Genomic DNA, 14,205 nt, shown 5'->3' on the forward strand with positions numbered 1-14,205 from the left:
TGTCAACTCTCTTCTAGCTGGTACTCGACAATGGTGATGCATTGCTCAGCGTGATTTTTTTGTCGAGCGTTTTCTCTAAGCACTCTGACAAAGGCCTTGTTTGCCGAGTGCTCGATAAAATGCATTCGCCAAACTACCTAACACTCAGCATAGAAAGTTTTCCCTGTAGTGTTTCTTTGACTCTACCCTTGTGTTGCTCTAGATTGATGACTCCGCCTCGTGGGAAACCTTACACGGAGAGGATACACGAAATGGTGTGGCTTGAAAATCGACTGGAATTTAGGATAACCATTGTGCAACCAAGAATATCAAAAGGTATATGAAATGATCGTCTAAACAAATGTAGTAAAAGTACTCATGGCTTCACAACTTGTTTATATTATCAAAGGTATCCGCAGCCGGCTCCACCTTCTCTTCCTTCTCCTCCTCCTCCGGCTCGGGCAAACCCAAAGGAAGGCCCATAGCGAAACAAGCATCTCGCCTCGTCAGGATCTCCTTCAACAGCTGTAGATGGCGCTCTGAAGTGAGCATGGTGTAGGTGGTGATCCAGTGCCTCGTCATGGTGCGGTGGGTGGATTGGAAGTGGTGGTGGAGGAGAGTAGAAAGAGGAATTGGAGCGGATAGGGTTCGACTGCCGCCAGCCAGTTTAAATAGTTAGCCTCCTCCTTCGGGCGGCATGCCAGAGCGGCGCCACGCGGCGTAGAGCGGATGAGGCGCCCATCGGACGAGGGGTCCCTCTGTATCCTTGTGTGTGGGCCCTATCGGTCAGTCTGATGTGGCGGGCGTGTCTTGTCGTCCTCATATCCGCCCCGTATATAAGCCAGGTATGAGAAGTGCCGGTATGAGGACCCCGTTTGGGTGGCGAAAAATCGTTCTGGCATTGACCGGGCAGCCAGTCCGGGAGTTTGGAGCGGGTATGGGGTGATTGTATATGTACTGATGCGGCACGCGTTGGAGCTTCTATATAGTTACCGTGGTCCCATGTAAAAGAGATATTTGGCGACATGGGAAGGAGACATCTGGTTGGATGGAAAGAATGCTGAGCTGAATGCAGTGTTGGGTGAAGCCGCATTGAACGTTGGGTCTGTTCTCATAAACCAACACTAGTAGAAAATTTCTGAATTATTTTAACCTCTAATCTTTAGTCACCCCTCATCACTGCTCAATTTAACCTCTAATCTCTAATCACTCCTCATCATTCCAAATCATCTAACTTTCCGGACGGTCACCGCTTAACTTCCGGGTTCTATTCTTCCTCGTTTCCAAGTCTGCACTTGTTGTTTTCCTGACAATAGTAAGATGTCAATACTATTAACTCTCAGGAGTTTAGCTTGAGCATGAAGTCACACATTTCACTATTTGAGTTTGAAACTATCGTTCTAAAAAACAATAATTATTTAGTAACACTAATATTTCTTGAATAAGTAGTTTGACCATTGTTTGACCATAGTTTGACCAGATTTGACCAAAATTCAAAAAAACTGAAATAATTATTTAGTAACACTAATATTCTTGAATAATTATTTAGTAACAGTAATACTTTTTGAATAAGTAGTTTGACCATAGTTTGACCAGATTTAACGAAAATTCAAAAAAACTAAAATTTGAGCATAACTATTTTTCCTTTTAGAATTTGAGGATTCTAAAAATTTATAAACAGGCCGTAGGCTATCAAAATCGGATGCGGATTTTCGTGCTGGACATTTTGATATATTATACGTTTTTTCTGACATCGTATGCAAAAGTTATAGCCGTTTTACATTTTTCCTACACTTTTTGCAAAACATGTCCAAATTTAAGTTTTAAAATTTTTCTAACTAGTAGATGTAGTAACATAACTATATCTCGAAGGATTTTAACTTTTGAAGTTTATATCATTTTCTTTTGCTTTTTACAAAACTGAAAAGGCGATACACCGGGGGGTAGAATTTGAAAATTGCAGCATTAGAACCCACGAACCGGTACTAATGCCTCAACCCCATCTGTCTCGGTTGGTGGCTCGAACCGGGACTAAAGGTTGTACCGGTCCGTGCCACGAATCGGTACTAATGGGCATCGCACCCTTTAGTCCCGGTTCGTGGCACCAACCGGGACTAAAGGTCCCATTTGAACCGAGACTAATGCCTGTACGGTGCCCTAGCCGCTCGAACCGGCTACTCACGGGCTGAGATTTTTCAACCGGGACTAATGTGATCATTAGTCTCGGTTCGTAATGTAACCAGGGTTAATGCTCTTTTCTGGCCGAAGCAAAGCCCTGTTTTCTACTAGTGTGAGACGCCTGTTTATCGGCTACTCACGGGCTGAGATTTTTCACACAGAAGGCCGAGCACACCATGATCCGAAGCACTCGTTGAAAACAGAAAACGAGCTGGGATCGGCAGATGGCTGCTCTCGGTTCCATCGGAGCGGGCAGTCAGACAGAACCTGCATCGACGAGCCGACAGGTGTCACGTGAGCGTGAAGCGAGCCCATAACGTGGTCAGTACCTCGCCGGACCGGCGAGTTTGCTTTTCGAAGGAAGTGGAACCTGTTCCAGATGTGCTCGGGAGGAAGTAGAGCCGCTCACAATGTAATTTGAGCCCAGAGAGTGAGACCTATTTATACTGCTAATTTGAGTCTTGGTCTGTATGCAGATAAGCTTTTTTCTGATAAAGATGCAGATAAACTTTTAAGTTTAAATAAACTTATTTTTAAATAGCACAACCACAATATAATTCATCTTTAATTAAATACTACTCCTTCCGTCCGGAAATACTTGTCCTCCAAATAGTTGTATCTAGACTTATTTTAGTTATAGATACATCTATTTACAACCATTTTGAGGACAAATATTTTCGGACGGAAGGAGTATTTGTTATGTCCCATGACACACACACATATGAGTTGTGTGCCATAATTAGTCTAAATGATTAATCATGTAGATCATAGTCAGGGTTGTAATCTAACCATTGATCTTGTTTCTTTCAACTATTAGTGTACTCGGGTTGTCTTTTCAATATACATAGTATATTATATTTCACTGATAATCGACCAGCTTCCTTAAGCATATAATACTTAACTATGCTCCAACAAGTAATAATGTCATGCTAAACATGTAAAGTAATTTCGTGGATAAATACATGTATAAAACCACAATCAAGTATTACAGATATTTAACAATTTCAAGTAATTTGAACATAGTTGTAGGACACATAATTCCAACATGCTGCATCCTAGCACAGTCTTTCCCTGTCACATGGACTACAAACACCTCGCAAACACCTCCTTAGTCAGCACCTCAAAGGCTCAAACACATCCTTCTATGCTTGGATGTTACCCCCCCCCTCCCGTGTCAGTGAGAGAGAGAGGAGGGGCAACCCTCAAAGGCTCAAACACATCCTTCTATGCTTGGATGTTACCCCCTCCCCCCTGAACCGGATGAAAGTCACAGTGCTACAGTGTTTGCCTAGTGTTAAATGAAGAAGAAAAGTTAGGGATTGTTAGTAGGTACTTAGTAGATTGTTTACTATTGGTATTTACTGTAGATAAAAAAAATTAAAACTAATTTTATTTTACCATCAATTTCTTTGTACGTAGTTACTATAAATGTACATAGTAGATCATCAATTTGCAAATTAATTTAAGTCATTTTAGCCATAATCATATGGATTGAAAGAAGGAAAGTTAGGATATTGTAGCTTCTCTAACTTTCCTTCTCAATGTTAGAGGACCCGGTTTCCTCTCTCTCTCTCTGAAAGGATCGAAATGGTTGACTAGAGGGGGGGGTGAATAGGCAACTACCAATTTTTAACTTAACTTTATCAAATTAAACTTTGCATCAAAGTAGGTTGTCTAGATGTGCAACTAGGTGAGCAACCTATATGATGCAGTACCAACAAGCAAACAAGCAAGCAAGAGAAGTAACACTAAAGAGCTTGCACAAGTAAGGGTAAGAGATAACCAAGAGTGGATCCGGTGAAGACGAGGATGTGTTATCGAAGTTCCTTCCCTTTGAAGGAAAGTACGTCTCCGTTAGAGCTGTGTGGAGGCACAATGCTCCCCAAGAAGCCACTAGGGCCACCGTATTCTCCTCACGCCCTCACACAATGCGAGATGTCGTGATTCCACTATTGGTGCCCTTGAAGGCGGCGACCGAACCTTTACAAACAAGGTTGGGGCAATCTCCACAACTTAATCAGAGGCTCCCAACAAAACCACGAAGCTTCACCACAATGGACTATGGCTCCGTGGTGACCTCAACCGTCTAGGGTGCTCAAACACCCAAGAGTAACAAGATCCGCTAGGGATGAGTGGGGGGAATCGAAAATCCCTTGGTGGAAGTGTAGATCGGGGCCTTCTCAACCACTCCCGAGCAAATCAACAAGTTTGATTGGCTAGAGAGATAGATCGGGCGAAAATGGAGCTTGGAGCATTTAATGGAGCTTGAGCAATAAATGGAGCTTGAGGGGGAAGAGGTAGGTCAAAGGGAAGAAGGGGACCCCCTTTTATAGTGGGGGCAACAATCCAACCGTTGCCCCCACCAACCAGCCCCGCACAGGGCGGTACTACCGCTAAGAGGGGGCGGTACTACCGCTAGGTCAGCGGTACTGCCGCACCAGCCAGCGGCACTGCCGCGCAGAGGAGACTAGTAGGGAATAGGACCCAACGCGGTACTACCGCGGTGGTAGGGGCGGTACTACCGCTCCTGAAACGGTACTACCGCCTCTACAACCGCAACTAGTGCCGCAAAACCCGACACGAGAAAAAGAGCCCTCGAGTCGAGGCGGTAGGAGCCAGACAGCCCAGCGGTACTACGGCAGCGGGGTCACGGGCGGTACTACCGCTGCGGAGCGGAACTGCCGCTTGTGACCCTTCGGCCGTACTACCGCTGGTAGTGCGGTACTACCGCTGGGACACAAGAGAGAGAGAGAGAGATCTCTCCAAAGAGGCTGAGGACGAGGCGGTGGTGCCAGGCACCCCAGCGGTACTACTGCTGTGGAGTCACGGGCGGTACTACCGCTGTGGAGCGGTACTGCCGCTTGTGGCTCCTCAGCGGTACTACGGCTGGGTTGCGCGGTACTACCGCTGGGACCCAGACAGGACAAAGAAAAGTGGAGAGATCTCTTCAATGGAATGGAAAAGCTCGGAGGGTGAGAAGCTGATGTGTACGTGTTGATTCCACCCATGCAATACCCCAGCGGACCCCCTCTTGATAGAACGGTGCCCTCTACGCAACTAGTCCACCGAGAGAGAAACGAAAGAGCTACACCGTCTTGAAAGACACTCCGAAGGGAAGAAAACGTCTCGTGCCAGGGGTGAATCTGTGAACTATTCAAAGCACATGATTAGTCCGCAAACATGTTGTCATCAATCACCAAAACTACCTTGAGAGAGATATGCCGTAACAATCTCCCCCTTTTTGGTGGATTGATGACAACTAGGGATTTGCGCAAGGAAAAGAAATAAAAGTAAGAAAACTAAGAACTACGAAATATAGACGGGCTCCCCAAGAATGTGTGCACCTAGTTAGAGGAGCATTCGGAAAGCAAGACACACATCCGGATCAACACCCCCCCTATATTTTATAGTCCAACAATACTAAACACAAGATATATGAGAGAAGAGTATAAAACTGGACAATCATGCAACTCATAATAAACTACAGTATTGAATAGACATAAGTAATAAGGTAGCGATAGGGAGCATATGTCTCACACCATATGTCTAGAACTTAGGTCTCACGGGCACCAAACCAAACCAAACAAGGACACCGAGAGAACACACAAGAAAACACAAGACGACAAACACAAAGCTCGGCAACACAAATCCCTACTCTCTCTCCCCCTTTGGCAGCGAGACACCAAAAAAGGGAAAAGAGCGACGCTACGACTCCAGGTGATGGCAAGCTGAGGATCTCGAATCATCATATCTCAGCGTGATCGTCTGCATCTCCGTCGTTGGTCGAAAACTGCTCGGCGTCGGAGTCGGTCCAAGGGCAGTGCTGATGAATCCACTCCTCCTCTTCAGTGATCTGACCCTTAGATCCACTGGCAACTGTCGCTCCCATCTGACGCATGAGCTCCTTGTGGCGCACCCTGGCATGCTTCTCCGCCACATGAGTCATGTACTGACCATGAGACTCCATGCAAAAAAGCTTCTTCAACTTGTTTTTAAGCTTCTTTGCCCACGAGGGTTCAGCACTAGAGGGCCCAATATCATCCTCGTGATCATCAGTGGCTGCCCCACCCTCGGTCTCCATGGCAGCAGCAGCAGCAGACGGACCCCAGGATTGAGGCGCTGGGGTGACCCAATTGTCCTTCTTCCTCATACGCTTGATCTCATGGAAAATCAAGTCTCCAGTTTCCAGCAACACTCGGGGATAGATCTGTGCCCAGGCCCTCTCAATGAGCCTCATGATGAATGGACCATATATCGGGCACTTGCGCTCAGACACGGCAGAGAGAAGTTCAGACCACATGACATGAGAAATATCCAGGCTCTCTCCAGTGTTTGCTTCCTTCTCATGCTGACAGAAAAGGAGCATGTCCACGAGGTAAGAGTGGACCATATCCAGATTCCCGATCCGAGGGAAGAGAGTCTCACAAAAGATGTGATGAAGAATGTCCAGATACGGAGACAGCTCATAGGTTTTCTTCTCAGTCACTGGGTGAACCTTCACAGTGCAGTAGAGCCAAAGGGCTTGCTTGTGGGTGGACGTAGCATTGCGGTGAGGGCGGAAACCGACAGGAGTCTCAAGCCCGTGATCCACCACATCAAGTAACTCCATGAAAGTCTTCCACTTGACGGAAAGCAGCTTGCCATTGGTCATCCATGTCAGAGTTCTGTCGACATCCGTCCCAAGATGGACGGTGGCAAAGAATTGAGCCACCAAATCTGCATCGAAATCCTTGTTGAATTGCATGATCCTGAGAATGTTCAGCTGAGTGCACATCTGAAGGGCTTCGCCAAAGTACTCCGGGTCCTTCTCCATAGCATCAGTGTCAATGAAGCGAACATCAACAAAGAGATTCTTCTTGGCCTTGATCACATCAAAATAGATGGCAAACTAAAATCGGTTCCAGAATGGGCGGTTGACCAAAGTGGGTTCTTGGTCCACCTCATAGGGATTGCGGCGACGCCTTTCCCAAAACTCCTTGTTGGTCATCTCAGTCACAGTCTTCCCCTTTGGCTTATTGGTGGATCTCTTCGAGTGCTGAGGAGGTGGAGGAACACTTGCGGATGCACTTGCTGGAGGCGGTTGGGTGCTAGAGGAACCACCGGCTGGCTCAGAGGTGCGGTAGCGTTTTGATGTTGCACGCCCGGGGTTGATACGGCGAGCTTGATGCTCAGAATGATCATCACCTAGAGCCAAACACAAGAATACGCAAAACAACCAGAAAAACGAGCATAAGCCAACAAACACAACAAAAGGATCAAGGTAAAGCAGGAATATGATGGAATTTGGCAGGCAACGGTAGTACCGTGGCATGCCCGCGGTAGTACCGTACCAAAGAGAGCGGTAGTACCGCTCGAGGTCAAGCGGTAGTACCGCTCCAACGAGAGCGTTAGTACTGCTCGAGGCAGAGAAACAGCGGTTTCTTACATCACGAGGCGGAGAAACAACGGTTTCCTACTACTGGGGTCAGATCCGGCACTACCGGCCTGCCAAATTCAAAAATATTCCTACCAAAATCTAATCGAGATAGTGTAGTTGCCTTCTCCAACCAACTCAAGCCTAGATTTAGCCAAAAATCTAGAGATGCAACCACCATTGCCCCTAAGAAACAAGATCTGAAAACGAGACAAAAGGAGAGAAGGAACGGGGGCAATACCGGCATCCATGGCAAGAGAACGAGGTGGGGATCGACTCCACCAAAGGAAATGGAGAGGGACAACCCGGAGACGGAGATCCGCCGGAGCCCTCCCACGGCGAGTTGAGGCTGGAGAGAGGAAGAGGAAAGAGGGGGCGAAGCGAATGGGTATGGGGGAGAAGAAACCTCCCCCTGCCCCGATATAACCCCCTGGTCCCGTCCCTCAGTGGTAGTACCGTGCTGGGGGGTGGTAGTACCGCTTATGAGCGGTAGTACCGCGCACCACCAGCGATAGTACCGCCCAGCACGCCACGACAACCTAACAACATGGCTTTTTCTCGAACAAAACGGCAAGAAAAGAGAGCACACTAGCAAACGACCAAGACACACCTCTTCAAAAGAGGGCGGTGGCCGAGGCCACCTATGTTTGAGTCAAGAGGTATGGCGCCGCGAAGATTTTAACCTTGGGCCCATGACCAAAACTCGTCTTTGAAACACAAGTACCATCAACAATGGCTAAAGTGAAAGACTTGATCAATTTACACATAATGGGGGGAGGGAGAGTTCATTGAGAGAACAACACTCCCCCTATGTCCAAGCCTACACCTAAATTAGACAGCAAATTGAGCGTGGTGGGGTGTGCAAGGGTTCAAGCCACATTGCTCGAATCAATGATATTTAGCTCATGCCTTAACTCGCAAAATCTTGCTTCATCCAAGGGCCTCGTGAAAATATCTGCAAGGTTGTCATGAGTGTTGACATAGTTGAGCTCGATCTCTCCTCGCCTAATGTGATCCCGGATGAAGTGATACCGAATCTCAATATGCTTCGTCTTGAAGTGTTGCACCGGGTTGAGAGAGATCTTGATGGCACTTTCATTGTCACACCAAAGAGGCACTTTGTCACAAGTGACACCATAATCCTTTAAAGTTTGCCTCATCCATAGGAGTTGTGCACAACAACTACCGGCGGCAACATACTCCGCCTTAGCGGATGAGAGAGACGCACAACTTTGCTTTTTGGAAGACCAACTTACCAAAGAGCAACCAAGGAATTGGCACCCTCCGGAAGTGGACTTCCTATCCACTTTGTCTCCCGCCCAATCGGAATCCGAGTACCCTACAAGCTTGAAGTTTGATCCTCTTGGGTACCATAAGCCAAAGTTTGGGGTATGAGCCAAATATCAAAAGATTCGTTTGACCGCCACATAGTGACTTTCCTTAGGTGCGGCTTGAAACCGTGCACAAATTCCCACACTCAACATGATGTCCGGTCTAGATGCACAAAGGTAAAGCAAGGATCCAATCATGGAACGATATACCTTTTGATCCACCACTTTACCATTTGGATCTAAGTCAAGTTGGCACTTGGTGGGCATTGGAGTGGAAGCCGGCTTGACGTCACTTAGCTTGAATCTCTTGAGCATGTCTTGAGTGTATTTGGATTGATTGATGAAGGTTCCTTCTCTTCTTTGCTTCACTCGAACCCTAGAAAGAACTTCAACTCTCCCATGGAGGACATCTCGAACTTTGAGGTCATGAGAGCGGCAAATTCCTCATTGAAAGCTTTGTTAGGAGAACCAAAGATAATGTCATCAACGTATAATTGGCACACAAACAACTCCCCTTTGACCTTCTTAGTAAAAAGAGTGGGGTCGATTAGCCCAACTTCAAAACCACGGTCTTGTAACAACTCGGTAAGGTGGTCATACCACGCACGTGGGGCTTGTTTAAGGCCATAGAGTGCCTTATTGAGTTGAGACACATGATCGGGAAAGTAGGGATCCTCGAACCCGGGGGGTTGCTTGACGTAAACCAACTCATTAATAGGACCATTAAGAAAAGCACTTTTCACATCCATTTGTTGTAACTTAAAGTTATGATGAGAAGCATATGCAATCAACATGCGAATGGATTCAAGACGAGCAACGGGAGCAAAGATTTCACCGTAGTCGATACCCTCGACTTGGGAGTAGCCTTGTGCTACCAAACAAGCCTTGTTGCGAATGATAATCCCATGGGCATCTTGCTTGTTCTTAAATATCCACTTGGTTCCTATGACATTGTGATTCCCGGTTGGTCTTGGCACCAATCTCCACACTTTGTTGCGCTTGAAGTTGTTGAGTTCTTCATGCATGGCATTGAGCCAATCCGGATCTTCTAGCGCTTCATAGACCTTGTGGGGTTCCACACAAGAGACAAACGCGTGATGCTCACAATAATTTGCTAATTGTCTATGAGTGCTTACCCCCTTTCTTAAGCTTCCAAGCACATTCGTCATGAGATGATCCTTGGTGGAGAGCTTGGAAGAAACCTTGGCGGCACGACGCTCTAATTCCTCCTCGGGGTGAGACGAGGAGTGGTCACTTGATCATCTTGAGCGTCGTCTTGGGCTTGTTCTTGTTCTTGAACTTGCTCGGAGGAGAGAACTTGACCTTGGGCATCGCTTGATGTGTCAACACTGTCTTGAGCGTGATCTTGCCCTTGGTCAGGTTCTTGAGGATGAGGGCCTTCATGTTGTTCTTCGGAAGTGTGTGGGCCTTGGGTTGGTGATGGCTCCACTTGAGTGGAGCTTTGTCCTTCTCCTTCGGCCACAAGGGGTTCCTCAATGGGTAGGATAAAGCCAACACCCATTCTTCCTATGGCTTGGGGAGGAATTTCATCACCTACATCACAAGTGCCACTTTGCTCCACTTGGGAGCCGTTATTCTCATCAAACTCCATGTTACACGTCTCCTCAATAAGTCCCGTGGATTTATTGAGGACACGGTAAGCATGAGAGTTTGTAGCATAGCCAACAAATATGCCCTCATAAGCTCTAGCCTCAAATTTAGACAACCGAACACCTTTCTTGAGAATGAAACACTTACACCCGAATACCCGGAAGTACTTGAGATTGGGCTTGTTACCGGTGAGTATCTCATATGGAGTCTTGTTCAAGCCCTTGCGGAGGTAGAGCCGATTGGATGCATGACACGTGGTGTTGATGGCTTCGGCCCAAAAGTTGTACGGAGACTTGAACTCCGCCATCATGGTCCTTGCCGCATCCATCAACGTCCGGTTCTTCCTCTCCGCAACACCGTTTTGTTGAGGGGTGTAGGGTGCGGAATATTGATGCTTGATTCCCTCATCACTAAGAAACTCATCCAAGGTGTAATTCTTGAACTCGGTGCCGTTGTCACTTCTTATTGTCAAGATCTTTGCATTGTGTTGACGTTGTGCTTCATTTGCAAAGTCAATGATGGTTTGTTGGGTCTCGCTCTTCCTCTTGAAGAAATACACCCACGTGTACCTTGAGTAGTCATCCACAATCACCAAGAAATACTTCCTACCTCCAAGACTATCGAAGGATGGAGGCCCAAAGAGATCCATGTGAAGGAGCTCCAAAGGCCTCTTCGAATAAATGATAGTCGTGGGAGGGTGAGCCTTCTCATGTAGCTTTCCTTCGATACAGGCACTGCAAGCACGATCTTTAGCAAAACTAACATTCGTTAGTCCACGGACATGGTCCCCCTTGAGGAGACTTTGCAAAGATCTCATATTGACATGGGCTAAACGGCGATGCCAAAGCCATCCCACATCAACTTTAGCCATTAGGCATGTCGCGGTCTTAGTGGGTCGCTCCGAAAAGTTAATCACATATAGACCGTTCTCGACATGCCCAACAAAGGCTACTTTAAGAGTCTTGCTCCACAAGAGGGCCACGGTATCGATATCAAAGAAAGTGGCAAAGCCCATGATTGCAAGTTGACGAACGGAAAGTAAATTGTATGCAAGGGACTCAACAAGCATGACCTTCTCGATCGTGAGATCATGAGAGATGACCACCTTGCCAAGTCCCAATACCTTAGAAGATGAGGCGTCACCCCACTCGACATTGGTGGGCATAGATGGAACCTTGTGCACGTCCACCACCAAGTCCTTGCTTCCGGTCATATGATTTGTAGCTCCGCTATCGAGCAACCATGATCCCCCACCGGAAGCAAACACCTACAAGAGATCAATGCTTGGTTTTAGGTACCCATTTTGTAATGGGTCCTTTGATGTTAGTAACAAGGGTCTTTGGAACCCAAATAGACCATTCAATGTATTCATGAGGAGAACCAACAAATTTGGAATAAACATGCCCATCACTAGCACGACATAACACATAAGACGGATTAAAATTGCCGACTTTGTTGGGAGGGGTGGCATTGCCCTTCTTGACATTGCCGCCCTTTGCAATGTTCTTCTTCTTTTCCTTGGACACACTCTCTCCCTCCTTCACAAAGGTTTGCATGAGAGGAGGAGGTCGTTTGGTCTTGTCATTCTTCTTCTTGTTCTTGGAGTCGGGCATGTACCCAACCCCTTCCTTGGCCACGACTTCCTTTTGACTACTCAAAAGGTCGTTGAGGTTCTTTTCACCTTGTATGCACGACACAAGGCCTTTCTCAAGCTGCTCCTTCAACTTAGCATTTTCCTCAACAAGATGTATATGCTCACAACACGGGTTAGTAGCATTTGCATTGTCAATTAAAACCATATGAGGAAATGTGGCTTTCTCCTTAGTTAGCTTCACTTGGAGTTGATCATGAGACTCCTTGAGACTAGCGTGAATACCCTTCAAGGCCTTGTGGGCCTTGTCAAGTATATCAAACTCCTCTTTGAGTCTAGCAAGATCAACCCCAAGTTCGGCCTTCTCGGAATTTAGCACACGAGAAACAACAAGAACATGATCATAATCTTTCTTTAACTTAGCATGATCAACGTTGTGTGACTCCTCAAGAGCCAAACGAAGACCACGCCCTTCCTCAAGAGCATTGGAAAGATCCGAAATCTCATCGGCATAGTCACGACTATGCCCTTCCATCTTAGTGATGGTATCTTCGTGAGCCTCGATCATGTCATTGTCTTCACCAAGTTGTTCCAAGAGAGCAACAAAGTGCTTCTTGGATTTACCCTTAAGTTTGCCCATAAAGGCCTCAAACTCATTTGCCTCCACATTAGCTCCCTCATGTTCATCAATGCTATCCGTCGAAGAAGGATGATTAATGATGGTAGTTTTGATGTTGGGGGTTACCTTGTTGGTGGCTTTAGCCATGAGGCACTTGGCGGTGATGCTCTCATTGGGTAAGTCGAAGAGAGACACCCGTGGAGTCATCGCAATGGCAACGAAGGCCATGGCAACCGACTCATCACTTTCATCATCGTCATCATCCTCATTGTACTCTTCTTGTACCACCAATGCCCTGGGAGGCGTCTTCTTGGTGAAGTTGCTCTTGTTGGGGAACGACTTGGCCTTGTCCTTTCGGATGAGCTTGCCACCATTGTCTTCCCTCTTCTCATACGGGCATTCCGCAACAAAATGACTCACGTTGCCGCAATTGTAGCAAGTCCTTACACGTTGCTTGCCCCTCGTGCCACTTGAGTTGTTTTTGCTAAAGTTTGGCCTCGAGTTTTTCTAGCTCCAAAATTGCCTTAAAGCAAGTGCCATGTGTTCATGATATGCATACTTCGTATCTTCGGGGTTGCTCTCCTCTTCTTCCTCTTCTTCTTCTTCAATGGTGAGCTTGGCCTTCAATGCAAGGTTAGGCCTCTTTGCCCTTTGAGAACGAAGCACCACATTGTTGGCGGTCTTGTCCAAAATGTTCATGGCCACAAACTCATCCAACACTTCGCTTGAGGTCAAAGTGTGGAAGTCCGGTCTTTGAAGAATGACGGAGGACATGGCCTTGTGATAGGGCATCATTGCCTTGAGGAATTTGCGCTTGATCTAATTGTCATCCGTGTCCTTGCTCCCGTGATCTCGTAGTGAGACCGCGAGTTTGGTTATTCTCCGATAAAGCTCACGGGGTTCTTCATCTTCTTTCATTGCAAACTCATCGGCCTCATCTTGTACCACTTCATAGTTGGAGCGTTGAATACTTGCGCTTCCCCGGTAGAGAGAGACAACACAATGCCATGCATATTTGGCCAAGGCGAAGGGACGAAGATGAGGTAGGTCTTCGGGTGGAATTGCATCTTGGATGATGAAGAGATCATTCTCGTTGAATTGATTGTCCGCGGCTTCTCGAGGAGTGAAGTTGCTTGAATTATGCGGATAGAAACCTTCTTCAATGGTTCTCCAAAGGTTAGTGTTCACATGATTTAAATGACGTTTAAAGCGATAAACCCAAGAATCAAAGTCCTCATTTTTCACAATCTTAGGGGGAGGACCGACATGATTTAAATGAGTAGAAGGAACCAGTCCACCATAAACAAGTGGTGGTTCCACATGAGCAAAGATGCTGGTGCCATTTTTACCACTAGAGGACGGAGCCTTTTCACTACTAGCTTCCCCCTTGTCGGGATAACATCCGTCACCTTGTCGGTGGGATCACCCACTTTCAACGGTGCGGTGGAAAGTTTAAGCCCCTCAATAAATTTAGTAAACATGC

This window comes from Triticum urartu, chromosome 5, assembly GCF_003073215.2.
Source record: "Triticum urartu cultivar G1812 chromosome 5, Tu2.1, whole genome shotgun sequence".
Classification (NCBI taxonomy): Eukaryota; Viridiplantae; Streptophyta; class Magnoliopsida; order Poales; family Poaceae; genus Triticum; species Triticum urartu.